This window comes from Vigna unguiculata, chromosome 4, assembly GCF_004118075.2.
Source record: "Vigna unguiculata cultivar IT97K-499-35 chromosome 4, ASM411807v1, whole genome shotgun sequence".
Classification (NCBI taxonomy): domain Eukaryota; kingdom Viridiplantae; phylum Streptophyta; class Magnoliopsida; order Fabales; family Fabaceae; genus Vigna; species Vigna unguiculata.
In genome coordinates, this window is record NC_040282.1 from 24064750 (window position 1) to 24080750 (window position 16001).

Consider the following 16001-nt stretch of genomic DNA (forward strand, 5'->3'; position numbering starts at 1 on the left):
TGATGGAGATATGACCCAAAGGTTGACTTTTCAAGTCAAAGATCCAAATCAAGGTTTAAGCATCTTAGCATCTTGGTTTAGTGATTTGAAACATGTTTGAGCCAACAATTACGTCATTCCAAGCATTTTACTAGTTTTGAGTGTGATATGCTCATTTTAGGTTTTCTAGACTACCTAGAATTAGGATTTTTATTCTGCACCAGTTCTTTAGGAAAATTCACTATTTTAGTAACTCATTAGAATCATATTAACCATGTCTAAACGGTAGAATTATACATTTGCACCTTGCAACACGTTTTGACCCTTGATCACACAACCATGTGCATAATTGGCTTAGTGTTCTTACTTGAAAGTGGGGTTTGGATAGTGATTTGATGAACCTATGATTGTGTGATATATGTTTGCTGTTTTGCATTGTTTCATTAGTATTATTGAATCATTTTAGAGTACATTTTGCATTTTAGCCAACTTTAGCTTGTGTTTTAGGTTGTAGCACGTGAGATTTGGAGTTTTTGGTACATTTTAAAATTTTTGTCATTTCTAAGCATTATGTTACCATTTTAAACTTGGTCATACAGTTTCTTTATACTTACTTTTGTTGTTTAGTTCAATTTACATTTTTTTGGCTTTCTAGATAAGTAGTTTAGAGAATATCTAGGTTCTATAGAGTGAAATTTTGTTTAAAGTTTCAGTTTTGGAAAGTAAGTAGATTTTTAGGGTGTAGATGTCTCTTAGAACTTGGCTCCTATTTTATTTAAGTCCCTTGACTTGCATTAATTTAGACTATAATTATGTTTTTCAATGGAGCTTAGATGATTTTTAAAGAGAGGTGAAGCTAGGAAAAATGGGTCGAGAGATATAAAGAAGATATCATGCCAAAAGCAATTTGTCATTATCATTAATCCTCTGTGGCAGCTAGCTTTCAGTCATAGGTTTCCTTTTTTGCCCATTTTCTATCATCTTTAATGTGATTCAATCATAGTTTTAGAATATAAAGCTTAAATAATCAAAATCCCAAAAAGTAGTTAATTTTGTTAAATTTCCCACCACTTGTTCATTCTTTGAGTTTCAATATGAAATATTTTTGTTTTTCTTGATTATGACAGTAATTTAATGATTCAAACATGTTTGTTTGGTGTTTAGATTTATGTTGGTTTCAAGTTTTAATAGTTTTAAGTCACTGTACAAAATTTGACCTATTAAGTGTGGTTTTGTTGTCACATTAATAGTGGTTTTGCATTTTCTAACATTATTATTAGTTCGCTTTGAGAAAAAGAAGGAATAGGTCTAAATTTTTAAACCAGGTGTTGTACCTAAAGATGGGCCCTCAGCAGTTTTGTAATTATTAGTAAAAGCCACAAATGTTTTCTTAAACCAAACAAGCTCATGGCTCTCATCATTCTTGTTATATCTATGAATGCTTCATAAGAGGTTATATTGCAACTTTCCCCTCAATCTATTAAATCAACATTTAAGCACATTATTAAGTTGAATGTTTTCTTTTAGTGGAAGCCAAAGCAAACAATTAGTCTCTTCATGCAAATCTAAAACAGAGTTGTGGACTTGCCTCTATTAAGATGATTCTCTTATTTGATTTACAGTTTTGTGTGAATAGGTACTTTGTGTAATATGAAGTGGTGCATTGCAAGTAAACCAGGGGTTTACATTCAACAAGTAATTGGAGGATTGATGAAGAAAAAAAGAAAGAAGAAATCAGGGCTAAGAATGTAATTCTGGATAGTTTTGGTAAAAACTAGTATAGTTGACATTTGGGTTCATACTCTTCAATTCTTGGAAGAGAATGGGGGAGATGCGTGACTACCTCACTGCACCATGACTATGAATGGGTGAGAATTAACGCATAATCCAATTGATGCATTAAAAAATCATCTTACCAAATACCACCATTCTATCCAAATGCATATTACAAATAAGACAATTTCAATTTGGACTAAGCATCAATCAACGGTAATCAAACCAAAAACAAAAGCAATAAATGAATTTAAAATATAGAGAGAAAGGGATAAATGGTCACACCTTGTAATGGCTCTAATATCTCACAAACACACTACAAGATCATACTGATGCTAACTTCAAATTAGTAGGAAAAGGATACTCTACAGAGACGTGGGAAGACTGCAGAACATTGCAAGAACCATAGTGAGAACAAGTGGCAGCGATAAACATTGCAAGAACCAGAATGAATGAAACTCACCAAAACGATGGTGAGATGATCGAAGAACGTTGTGGTCCATGAATGCGGAAGCCAGACCCACGATTGCAATTGGTCACCATGAACAAGATGACAACTTCAATGTAATGCCATGAATGCGAAAGGCAGACCCATGGTGGCAGCGTAGAGGTGACGATAGCGAAAAGGTCCCGACGAGCAAAATTGGTTTGGTTTTTGCTATGTCTCCAATTGGTCACCACGAAGAAGATGACGACTTCAATGTCACACCATGAACGCGGAAGTTAGACCCACGGTGGTAGTGGAAAGGTGACGGTAGCAAAGAGGTCACGACGAGCAGTTTGATTTTTTCAGCACAAGGTTTTGGCTGAGCTTTGGGAAGAAAAATCAATTTGGGGGGAAAGGAAAGTGAAATGTGATTTCATCTGAGTGAGAACTTTATCGAAAGATACCATCCGTTGGTAACTATGCCACTACCATCGATGCATAAGTATTGTATTTCAGTCCACCATTATCGACAGATTAATCTGTCAGTAAATAAGAAGACAACAATATACAAACATTACCAACAGAATAATCCGTCGGTAATTACAACCAAGGATATCGTCGGTAAGTCTGTCGGTAATGATAATTTATGGATGGATATATATCCATCGGTATATATTCGTCGATAAATACGATATTTCTTGTAGTGATATATTGGCAATTTTATCTCTGGGTTAAAAAAATCTAGTTTGTACACCAAAAGCAGTACATTAGTTACTGAATTATATGCGAAATTAAAATTCGACCCTTTTGAAAAGGTCATATAAAACTTGTCCCTACACTTTATATATAGGGTATGAGAGAAGAGAGAATAGAAAAGTAAGAGAGATGTTCTCATTACTATTGAAAGAAACAATACACCCTTTTATATAAAGTGTCCAAGAATTAACGGTCAAAAAATACACCTAAAGAATCAAAACAAACAAAGAATTGTGACAGTTACTATATTTGGCTTAAATACAAACTCTAACACACTTTAGTAATACATGGAATAGATACTCCTTATTGAACAACTTTATGTTTTTGCTAAGGTGTCTAAGGACGATGTTAAGTAGATGAAAATGTCTCTAGACATGGTTGGTACATAAGTTGACACAAGTAAGTTTTACATTTTTTTTCTCTTTTTTCTTTCCATTTTTCATCTTTTTCCCTATAAAAACGGTCACCTCCTCCATCTAACCACAATCTTCCATCTCGCGTCAACATATCTTTGTTTGACACCTCCATTATCATTTTCATCTCCATTAGCCATCATAGATTCCATTCAACTAATAACAAAAAAAAAGAACTCAACACCATAACACAACACCAATTCCACTTCAAGCCTATGCCCAGAAAAAATAAACAGACACACCCACACCAACTGTGACCATCTTCATTGACCCCATCTTCCTCCTTCCATTTCCTCCACAATCACACAATACACAAAACTATAACATAATCATGAAGGCACTTCTTCATCATCATTATCAAAGTACTATGGTATTAAAAGGTATTATAATGTAATCAAACTATCGAGATTTCGTCATATATTCTGTTAATACCATATATCAACGAAATATATGGTTAATTGTTCTTATCTTGTTGATTTAATATATAAACGGTTAGATGTTATATTTGTTTGTATTATCTTATATTCTTTGGATGTTTTTGTCTTTTTACAACATGATTCATAGGGCCCCAAAACCCTTTAAATACACATAGTATTTCATTAGGGAATACACACTCTTTTACTATACTCATAGATCCTAAAATTTTTTCCTGACTTAAGCGTGAAAGAGTCTTTTGCAAGTGGATCTTCCTTGATGACTTGGGCCCAACCATAAGCCTAATCATAGGACTAGTCACTTGAAGCATGGTAAAGATACAAGAGGTCATGGATCTTTAAGGGCCTAGTGGACTTCATGGGCTTCAAACATTATTCTTTTACCTCAAAGAAGACAAAAAGATATGATGAGTTTATCTTAGATCATTAGAGTAGCTTTCAATTGGACCAATTGTTTAGGCCTTTCTTTTTTTAGAACACTAGTTTTTGCAATTGGGTTAATCCAAGCCCAATTACAAAATATTAGGTCGAGAGTTTGCTTCTAGACTTAGGAGCATTTTTCACATTGAGCACATGTGTTTATGCATGGAATGCATGAGCCTCCACATGGCATTTGATCCACATTTCACAGATCCTAGATCTAAATGCATGTGCTTCACATGGCTTCTTCCATTTGCATTCCATTTCATCTCGCATTCTGTTTTTGGAGATGTTCTCTACTCTAAATGCAACACTCCACACCTCTTGTAATCACTCTTGAATCAATGCAACGTTATTATGTTGAGATGACTCCATAAACTTTGCCTTTGAGAGTCCTTAGCTAGAGTATTCTCCTACAATTCTCTTCTAGCCTTCCTCCTCTAAATTGGCCTAACCTCTTAATCTCCTACCACCAACCATTCTATAACCTTCCCACACTTTCAAACACATTTGCTTCCGCTTAATCCAACCATGGGTGCTCCTTCTCTCATCAAGCACATCCAACGAGCTTCATCATCCCCTCTTAATAACGAGGGATTCCATTCTACCCATAAGTTCCACGTTTCAGATCCCAATAAGAACATTTGGCACACACAGTGGGATCTAGGAAAAACTTTATACTACCTCCACATTTTATACTATCATCACCTAGGGTAAAGATAGTCTACATATTATATTACCATAAGCATTTCCGATCAAAAAATTTCAATGCCTTTCAAAAATACAGTGGCATTGTGAAATAAAAATGCATCAAAAATAACATTTGAGTTACATAAAATATTTTTTGATACTCATATATTTAAAATTAATTGAAGATAAATGTAAGCTCATAAGAGTTGTAAAAATCAAAGTTACAAAACACCTCCAAAATAAGGTCCAAATCATGAAAATCTGGAAAAATATATCTTTCACACCTAATTTACTTATACATTCCCTTTTAAGAAATGGGACACTCATAGGTTAGCCAAATTAGAAGTTGCCATTCGTTCACAAGTTTGGCCATCTAGAACATGCAATAGTGCAATCCTCACTTTATAAGTCTGCCCAACGAAAAAATTGTCATGTGTTTACTATCCTCCACTCCTTATTATTAGACTGCAGACAACCACTGCATATCAAGTAAAAACTAATTTTGTGGGAATTCTGCAAAATCCTTATGCTTCCTCATTCATTGATCCCAAATCTCCTCCTTCGCAGTCTTAGTATTGTTCTATTATGTTGTAATTGAATTTGTAATTCTTTTATTGTAAATTCGTACTTATAAATGAAAATACTCTTCTTTCAAAACTTGTTCCTTATTCTAAGTCTCAATCTTTTTTCTAATTGACAAAAAAAAGGAGAATTTAACATGAAACATGATCAAGAAATGAAACATGGAAAAGGGAGAAATGCACATGAAACATAAGACATAACGTAGATAATTCAAAGAGTGGAAATCTTAATGAATAAATACAAACATAAAAGTGAAACATCACAGAAAAGTGGTATCTATAACATCTTAGGCAGATATTACTTAATAATATAAAATAATAATTGAAATTTGTCAATATTTAATAATATTTCCCAAAAGCGTGCGAAATTTAAAATTTCTTAAACGCGATTAACCAAAAGAAATGCATAATTCAAGACTTAACTATTACAAGTTCCAAAGTCTAAATCATATTTAAATGAAATACAAAGTATATAAATTTCTTCTTAAAATAAATCCCGAATGAGCCCCCACTTCGGATCTATGCGTCACCCGCATCTTGAAACAACATCTGCTCCTATGTGACAAGTCACACGATCATCTCCAACTACAAACAGAAAGGGTGAGCTCATAATTTAAAGATACATAAAAGAAGGTAAATAATCTTGACCCAAAATAACTTAACCATTTTCTAATGAACCTAAACACCCCCACCCAATCCAGAATACCAAAAATTCCTATCCAGTTATACTAGCATAACTGAATCAGACTCCAAAACATTATATGCTTAATTAATTGGTTTCAAATGACACGTGTTGCTGGGCGGGTCTTGACGACCACCAGGCGGTTTATGGGTAGAAACCCATAAATGCGAAAATAATGTGATTGGAAGAGGAAAGGAGGCACTCAAGCTTTTACACATCACAACATACATTATACATGAATTTAAACCAAGAGATACAAATCCCCTTACTTGGAATTCCCGCTCAAAAATAGCTAAAAAATTAAAATGTTAAAATGAACTATTTTTTTTCTAACCAAGATTCGAACTCTCATCCACATAAATACCAAGCATATGCACAAACTAATAAGCCATCACATGATTCCTTACATTTCATGCATATATATGATTATATTATCATATTGCACGGTCAAGCACATATGCAAAATAATTAAATAATTAAATTAACACACTAATGACAAACAATGGACTCAAACACAAGCTCTCTCCATCATCCCACACACTCAACCACCTGAGCTACTATTGCTCATTGTCATAACTCTTTGTATTAATTACTATAGAGATCCTTTCAATTGCATTCATATTAAATAAATAAATATTTATTTATTTAATTTTCTCGAGTTTTACCATATCAATTAATGTATAAAGAAAAGTATCAGAGAAAACATGACTTATCCAACTTGTTTTATATTCTCTTTTGATATTAGTTGCTTTAATCTCTGAAGTTGATTCATGTTATCAATTATACAATAGTGTTTTAAAAAGTGGTGTAAAAAATAATTAAAATAGATTTTTGTTATATATATAATACTTATTCCCCATTTCATTTAAATAATTACCTATTCATTAAATAGAAAAAGTAATAAGAATAAAATGATATTTTGTGTAAATATTTACATTAATAATCTTAAAACCAAAACGCACCTTAGGCTTCTTTGTAAGCTCTTGATTGGTTAGGGTTTAAGATTTACTGAGACCAAGGATTTTTTGCCTCTCTATGGCACATTGTCAATTTGGATAATATCATTGAAAGATAGACAAGGAATATATAATAGCAAATAAAGGACAAGAAGTTGATGTTGTTCTTAATTAAAGATAGGCAATATCATAATAGATTTCTCTAGTGTAGTAACTACAAAGATGCATGGCACCCAACTCTATTGTACCCAACAATTAAAATTCCAGAAAGAAATCATACCTTAAAAGTTATAAACTAAAAATGTAAAGGCTAAGTTATTTTATTTATAGGACTATAAAACTAGAAACATAAAAAAAGCTTTAGATACACATGTCACTAAGACCAACTACCCTAACTATTTATTGCAGGTTACTCCAATCACAAGTCAGTAGTTCAATTGACTTTTCTAGCTCCAATGAATTAATTGATTGATTGTCTAAAAAATTGCAATGGGCTAGGCTACATTGTTTCTTTCACTCCCAATTGGCAAAAGGAAGTACTCTTCATTAGCAAGTACACATTCCAAGTGCAACTCCTTTCAATTGGAATTTTAACTTCTCAATAATAGGTGACTTAACTCAATTCTTCAACTTGTAGATAGTCCAAATTATCTCAAGTTAACTGCATTGCACTAGTACTCAGAATTAAATCACATAGCCAAATTTAAGTTGGAATATCAATCAACATAAAGAAAAATCAATACTGCATATAAGAATGAGCCTGAAAAATCTAACAATGTTACTAACAATTTGTAATTACAAGACTATAAGACTTGGGAAAATTATATAAGTAAACATTTATTTGTTTAAAATAATTGTGGATTAGAAGTATATATAAAATAATTAATTTTGTCAAGTTATAACAAACAATAATGGTAGCTCAAGTGGTTAAGAGTATTTGATTATGTTGAGAAGTCTTGAGTTTGAATTTTAAGTACACCATTACTGTGATATTCTAATTATTTATTTTATTTTGTATATCATGTATGGTCATGTGATGTGTTATTATATTTATGTATATGCGTTAATATGTCATGAAACATATAATGACTTTTTGGTAGTGCATATGCTTAGTAATTATAAGGATGGGAATTTTATCATTGGCTAGCGCCAAATAGTTCTTTTTACTCATTACTATTTTTTCTACGCTGGTGGATGGTTCATGAACCCTAGTCTTGCCTTTTGGTGAGTTAAGAAGAGTTAGTATAGTTTATGAAACTTTATGGGTAGAAACTTCCATGTTAATGCCAATTGAATGACAATTAAACCATTTTCATTTTTAAGTTTATTTTATTATTTTTTTAGGCTGAAAAATAAATTAATGGGTTAATTAGTTAAGAATTAAGGGGAATATATGTGATGTGTGAAAAACAGGATATTGTTGTGATAATGGTCAGGGTGTGCTAAGTAAGTTGAAACTAGGGAAGTAGAACAACCAGACAACATATGCTTGTTGTTGTTGGTGTAGCACCAAGTGGACAACAAGGCTCGTCGGGCAGCACCCGGGGTTGTGATTGGGTTTTGTTTCTTTCTTTTTGATGCTACGGTGTCCACTTGTTTTCCTTGTTCCTTTGTTTTTTGCTTAAGTCTTATAATGATGTAACATGGTTGAATTGCTACTCTTTTCGTAGAACTTTGGTGTTATATAAAAGCTAGGAGATATGCATGATTGATGGTACTAGAAGTGTTTCTCCTTTCCTTACATTTAGTGTATACACTGCTTTGTTGGTATGAGTCTTGCATCGTAATATAGCATGAGGGCGGATCTTGACCAATAATTTTGGGGGAGCCAATATAATATATTCAAAATTCAAAATTTATATATTTAATTAGTGTCACTAATACAATAAAAATAAAAATGAATAAATAATTTATTATAATTGTACATACAAAAGAAATCACATATATGCAAAGGATTGTCCTTCGTTCTTTCAGATTTTTGAACTCACCAATAATTGAATTAAAACTAAAATTGTCAACTATTTATTTTTCAATGTAAATATAAAAATGTTCCAAATAATTAATATAAAACATGTTCCTCTAATTGAACAATATGATCATTTGTATCATGATTCATGATACGTTAAGATAAAATATTGAATTCGAATTATTTTCATCGCCACGAATAACTTTCTTTTTATCACTTTTAAGAAATAAATTCATTTTTTTATTCTTCATCAATATATCTATTTCTTTTTTAAGTCTAAGATTAAAAAATAATTTATCATAATTTAATTAAAAAATGGAAAATTAAGAGTCACTAAAAGAAAAAATCAATGACAACTAAGTTCCAAATAAAAGATAGTTATAAAAAAACACATAGAACAATCATTTTTTTCTCTCATAATCATAAAAAATGAATATAAGACATATGGTAAAAAATAATGTTAACTATTAAACAAATATTTCATTATCAAGTGATATCAAAAATTTACTTTTTTCAAATGAGAAATGAAAGCAAAAATAACAAATTTGTATTTAACTGTTTTTTTTTTCAAAATAAAAACAAAAGATGTGAGAGTGTGAGAGTGTGAGATCATAATAAGTTGTGAAAAACTTAAAAATACAATGAAAAAATAAAAAAATGTTAATAAATATTTTTATTCTTTATTACATTTCATTTTATATTTATTATTTATTAATATTAAATGTTATATTTAAAATAAATAAAAAATACTAAATTAAACTTCTATTTCACTATATATTACATATAATTTAAAAATTAAAAAAATTATATATAATATAAACAAAATTAAAAAATTAAGGGGGGGCCATGGCCCACCCGTGCTCCAATAAAGCTCCGCCATTGCATGAGGTAAGGCTTTAATTGGTCATGTGGATATGAATCAAAAAGAGATATAGGTTGGGTATATGAAATTTATGAGAACATGTAAGTGTATGGGGAAGTATAAGTCTTGTATACATGATGAGGTTGAAATTGGGAAAGAGAAATGATTTGTATGAACTGTTTGATTTCTGATTTTGGGTTATCCTATGAGCATGAGTAATTCTTTGATAATTCCATATGTTGACATGGTCCAAATTGGTGAAGGCATGTGTGGTTATATAAGATTAAGGCATGTGATTGGTGGTACTATATTTTGGTCAAGTTGAGACATGTAGATACATGTTCTTGTATTATGGAAATTTGCATTGGATGTTTCGTATGTAGGAATCAATTATGGGGTATAAACAATGTTTTTGGCGCTACTGATATAGCCCCTAGCAGTGTTGTTGGACTGCTAGGGGAGTTTTGGGGTAGGGAGGCATTGGGAGGTAGGGCGCCTACCAGCACTTCAATTCGTCAGGTGAACTACAGTGGTTACCGCCAGAAAACATTTATGTTTCGCCAGACAGATTCCAAGGAGCTACTTTTTGGGGGTCTATTTCTTATGAATGCATGTGTGTGATAGCCTAGTGAACTATTGTATTGAGAAGTTAAGTTACTTGTGTTTTATGTGTGATTATCCGGTGGATGATGAGGTATGAATCCTATGGATTTTTCATGTTGTGTTATGGAATGTGGGAGTATGCTTTAAGGTAAATGTGATGATCGATATGTCACAGGTTAGTCACTGTGCGTCGTTCAGACTGGTGTGTGTTGGTGGTGATGACAAGGTATGGTCATGTTTATGCTTAAATGTTTTACGAGTGGGGATGTCCGTAAGTTAAGGTTCAAACGTGAGATAAATATGGACAGGGAGGTTCGTAATGGTGGTGATACTGTGTGAGAATTACAAGTCAAAAGGTTTGTAAAGACTACATTCACACTTGATTATTTTACGAGCGGGGAGGTTCATAAATGGTTGTAGTTCACGCATGTTGGGCTACGAGCGGGTAGGTTCGTAGAGGTTGGACTACAAGTGGGTAGGTACATACATGATTTGTATTATCCTTAAGACTCTGGTTGAGCATGATAATGATGTGTTTGGTTGTGTTGTGGCTCATATGGCTTATGAGACTATGGATATGTAACTACCTTGTGATGTAGCTTCTTAAGTATGGGTATCTTGTCAGGATAAGTTGTTTGGGTGAGGTGATCACGTTATATGTGTATGTTTTATATTGTTAAGCTCACCCTTTCTGTTTGTGGTTGTTCGATGATCATAGGGCTTTGTCACACGGGAGAAAATGTTGTAGTAGATGGTGTTGGCGAGGCATTGGCTTGGAGATGCGAGCTAGCTTTGTTGAATTTTGAAAGAACTTTTTTCCATGATGTTTTCTTTTAAAAGATGGTTTAATGTTGGAACTTGTAATAAATTATTTTGAATTATCAATTTTGTTATCATGTTGATGAAGTTTAAAATTTTCCCACATTTTGGGATGGTATCTGAAAGATTTCTTTTGTTTTCATGCTATATTGAATTGTACCAAAGGTAATATCCGATTGGAGTGTTAGAAAGACTACACTACAAAAGCTACTTAAGAACACCAAATTATCGATGTAAACCATGCCCAAATTAGGACTTAACATTTGTAAGACCCGAGAAAAATTAGAATAAAGAGAAACACATGAAAAATAATTGATGGCTTGATTAACATTGTTGAATTATTTAAATTAATTATTTTATTGAAGTATGACATATGGAAAAATTATTTAATTGATTTAAGTTATTGTTTACTTATTTTAATTATTAATATTATATTTAATGTTGATATGTGTGTTTATAAATATGGGGTGTGTGTTATATAATGAGAAAGTGTGCAGTTTGGTGGTTGGTGCTAGGTGTTAGTGTGTGCAAGGACTTGGTTTTGAATTCTGGTGGGTCAAGTGTGAGTGAGTGCCTTTAATTAGCTCTTCTCTCGAATGTTAATGCATATTTATCTTTAGCGTTAATGCATGCTAATGTTGCTGCATTCGTTTGTTTCTTTCTTCCCATCTCTATCTTTTTACGTTTTTTTTTATCTCTTTTTATTGATTTTATTGCTACATTTATCTTTTGAAGAATAGAAATGTTTTGCTCGCCATAATATATATATATATATATATATATATATATATATATATATATATATATATATATATATATATATATATATATATATATATATTCTTTGAATGATAAAAACAACCAAGATCTTATAGGTTAAAAGTTAGGGTTTTAGGGGAGGAGAGAAAAAACTCTAGGTTTATAAGGTGAGAAAGGAGAGAAAACGACAAGAGAACAAGGAACCGAGAAGGACGTGAAGGGTTGCAAGTGGGAAGTGTAAGCCTTTGAAGGACTATTACACGAAGTTTTCTATTGTTGTTTGAAGTTGTTTCTTGTTTTCTAGTTACCTGATGTATGAAACTGAACCTATGTGTTTTAAATGTTTTCTTTCTACATGATTACTGCATTGTTACCTTACTTTGATGTGTGCATGTTGGGAGTGTTTTGGTTGTTAAGTGTTGTGTGGGGTTTTCTGTACCTAGAGACTCAAATTTGACTCTTTCACTTGTGTTAAGCGATGGAAAAAGGTTCTCTTCGCCTATGTAAAACAGTGGAAGAGGAATGGTTTGAGTACTAAACTCTCTCGCCTATGCGAAGCAGTGGGGAGAGGAAAGATGTTTCGCCTTACTTTTGGCTCATTGTTGAGTATAGTGCTAGTTGTGCGATGCACTAACGTTTTTACTCATAAGTCCTTGAGGAATAAGGAGATTTGTCTGTTGCTGCCATGGCAGGACTACTCGAACCGTCTGATTCTTGGAAACTAGATGTTGTGGTAGGGTAAAACGTCGCGAAAAACCAAAGCTTGATTGTGATTACCATGTTTAAGCATTTTATTTGGATGTGATGTTAAGTATTATTTGTTATGGTTTGTTTTGCTAAATTTCTTTTATATATCATTGTTTATGGTTAGCTTACCCCTATTTGTTTGTTTGTGTGTGTGTGATGATTGTATAACATGTGTGTTATATGAGAGCAGATGATGTTGTAGATGCTTTTGGCATGGAGTACAATGACGAAAGGCTGGGGGTGAACTCGGGATTTTATATTCTTTTATTAAGTTATTTTACCATAAAGGTTCAAGATGATGTAAATTCTTTTATTTGCATTTGTTATTTGAAAATTGTTAAATAAATTGAGGTTTTGAACTACGCAAACGTGTATCATTTTCCGTCAAACGTATTCATTTTATAACTTTTCGTGACATCCCAATTTGGGGTGTTACAACAGTCGCACAGACTCAACCAATTTCAATGTTTCAAGCTCCTAAGCAAGGCAAGTCATTTTTGTTTTTCTGGCCATGGGCACATGCTTAGGTGATGAAGGCTTGATCCCTACAATTGATGATGGCCCATGGCACTTGCTTAAAAGAAAGGGAGTTCCTTGATCCCTTCCTTTGCTTTTATTTTCTTTAGTTTAAAATTCCATTAAGTTGGCTTTGTTGACTATTTTTAAGTTGATTTGTTGACCTTGACTTTTGGTTGACTTGTTGACTCAAAGGCTTAGCTTAACCTAAAGCCAACATGCTAATTCAAATGTAACATGTTTTGTAGGTTCATTAAGAGGTGAGACAAGCAAAGGACAAGTGGCGCATTTTGTAAGACCCGGGAAAATTAAATAGTTATTTAATTAATTATTTAATTAGGACGGGTAATGAGAATACTTAAAGTAATAAATGTGGAGAACTATGACGTGGACAAGTATTAGCTCAAGTGGTTGAGAGTACTTTCTTGTGTGTGAGGACTTGGGTTCAAGTCCTATGTGTGACACTTGGGTGTTATTTAAATTATGCATTTTTGTGTGTTTATATATTGAATGCGTATGGATGATGATAAATCCTTAAAATTGTGGGAGTCATCATGAAACATGTGTTGGTTGAATGGTTTGGCATTGGTTTGGTATGTGCATGAGTGTAGGTTCAAACCTTGTTGAGAACTAAATAGTTTTCTTTTTGCTAAATTTCCTTTGAGCATGAATATGAAAGGATTGGGAAACCTAGCAGATACTGGAGAGGCAATGAGGAGGGGGCTGAAAAATAATGGGTGATAACCATTGAAATGGCCTTAACCGTATTTTTATTTAATAAAATTCGTTTTAGAAAAATAGAGAATAATTAGGGCACATTAAGCTTGGGAGAGAAGAGAGAAGGAGGGGAAAACTCAGTCTGTGAAAGGCGCAAAGAACTCTGAGAGCGAGAAAGGAAAATTCTGGTGCGTGAAGGGGGCCAGCGAGAGAAGAATTAGAGTGGTTCTTTTAGCAAAGGGAAAAGGTGTGCAAGGAGAGTGGGAATCTCATTTTGGAGCGCGAATTTCTGGTAAGGGGAGTTGCTTTCGATGCTTTTAGATACATACACATTGTTTTATGCTTTTGTGATCGAAACTATATGCCTTCCATATATTTTTCTGTACTGTTCGATTGGGTTTCTGGGTTTTTCCCAGAAACCGCCTGGCGGTTTGATCCCTACCGCCAGGCGGCTCATCAGGGATGAGCGTGTGTTCTTATTTTGGTTTGAGTCGCCTGTAACATCCCTAGGGAATATTACTTAAAAATAAATATTTTAAATAAACATTTTCATTAAATAATCATCTCGATAAAATTCCCAACGCGGGAAAAATTTATTTCATTAAGTTATCGCGTCAAAACTCATAACGGCTCATAATTCATTACAAGTTCCCAAATTTTGCATTTAAACATAAATTACAATTCATTAAAACCCTAGAGCTACTCCCATGCTAGCCCCTCACTCCGCCATCTGAACATCCTCAGCACCACCTGCATCAACATCTGCTCCCGTGTAACGAATTACACGATCATCGCCACACACAAACAGAGAGGGTGAGCTGAGAAAATAAAATAACAAGAATATAAACACAAGACAGTTCATTTCCCTATCTTAATCATTATCTATAAATCTTGGCCAAGACCCTAACCCCAAGACTTAACAGTCTTCAAGTCATACAATTGGTTAGCCTTGGACTCGGGAATCTGATGCTCACACGAACCTGCCCGCTCGTGGTCCTGCCTCTACGAACCTCCCCGCTCGTAGTCCTGCTCTACGGACCTACCCGCCCGTAGTCCAACACATGTGATCCACCAGCCCCCGTACCTCCCCGCACGTGGCATCTCTCAACGTGAGCACGGAACATACGAACCTCCCCGCTCGTATCCTCACGTGAGAGTAACTTGATATGAACCTCCCCGCTCATATCATCACATGTCACACCACCCATGAACCTACCCGCTCATGGCACAGCATCTCCCGATCCAAGCATCATTGTCAGCTTAACAAAACCACACACCAAATGCAAGTACAACAGCGTTTCCACCTGGCCCGGCCCACACGCCGCCAGGCGAAATTGTTCCAGACCGCCTGGCGGTATCCACTTTCCGCCAGGCGCCAGCGCCCTCCAGACCTCACTGTTTTCTCGTCACCGCCTAGCGGAGCACACCGTGCCGCCAGGCGCCTGCTCAGTGCAGACCCTCTCGCTAAGGCTATCGCCTGGCGGCTATCAGTAGACCGCCAGGCGCCATACCAGAAGCATTCTGCAGCTGGTTTTGGCACTCAATTCAGTTGATTCTGCATTCAAAAATGACTCTAAGGAACATTTCTTATTGGTTCTATCACAAACCTATTGACTTTACAATCATCCCGCTATCATTATACTTTCCTATATCTCATTCTTGAGACGTTTCATCCTCAACCTTTGATTCACTAAGACCTCTCCTCTAGAGTAATAATTCAATAATTTTTAAGAGATTACCCCATCCTTTGCATTCACTCACTTCACCCTACAGGATGGTCCTATCATCACATTAGACATACAGACTTATCTTAGCTAATTGGTTAGTTTTATTGCCACATATCCAAGGTACACCATTCGCTACCTAACTTGGGTATTTTCCCCTTGTCATCATTTGCTTAC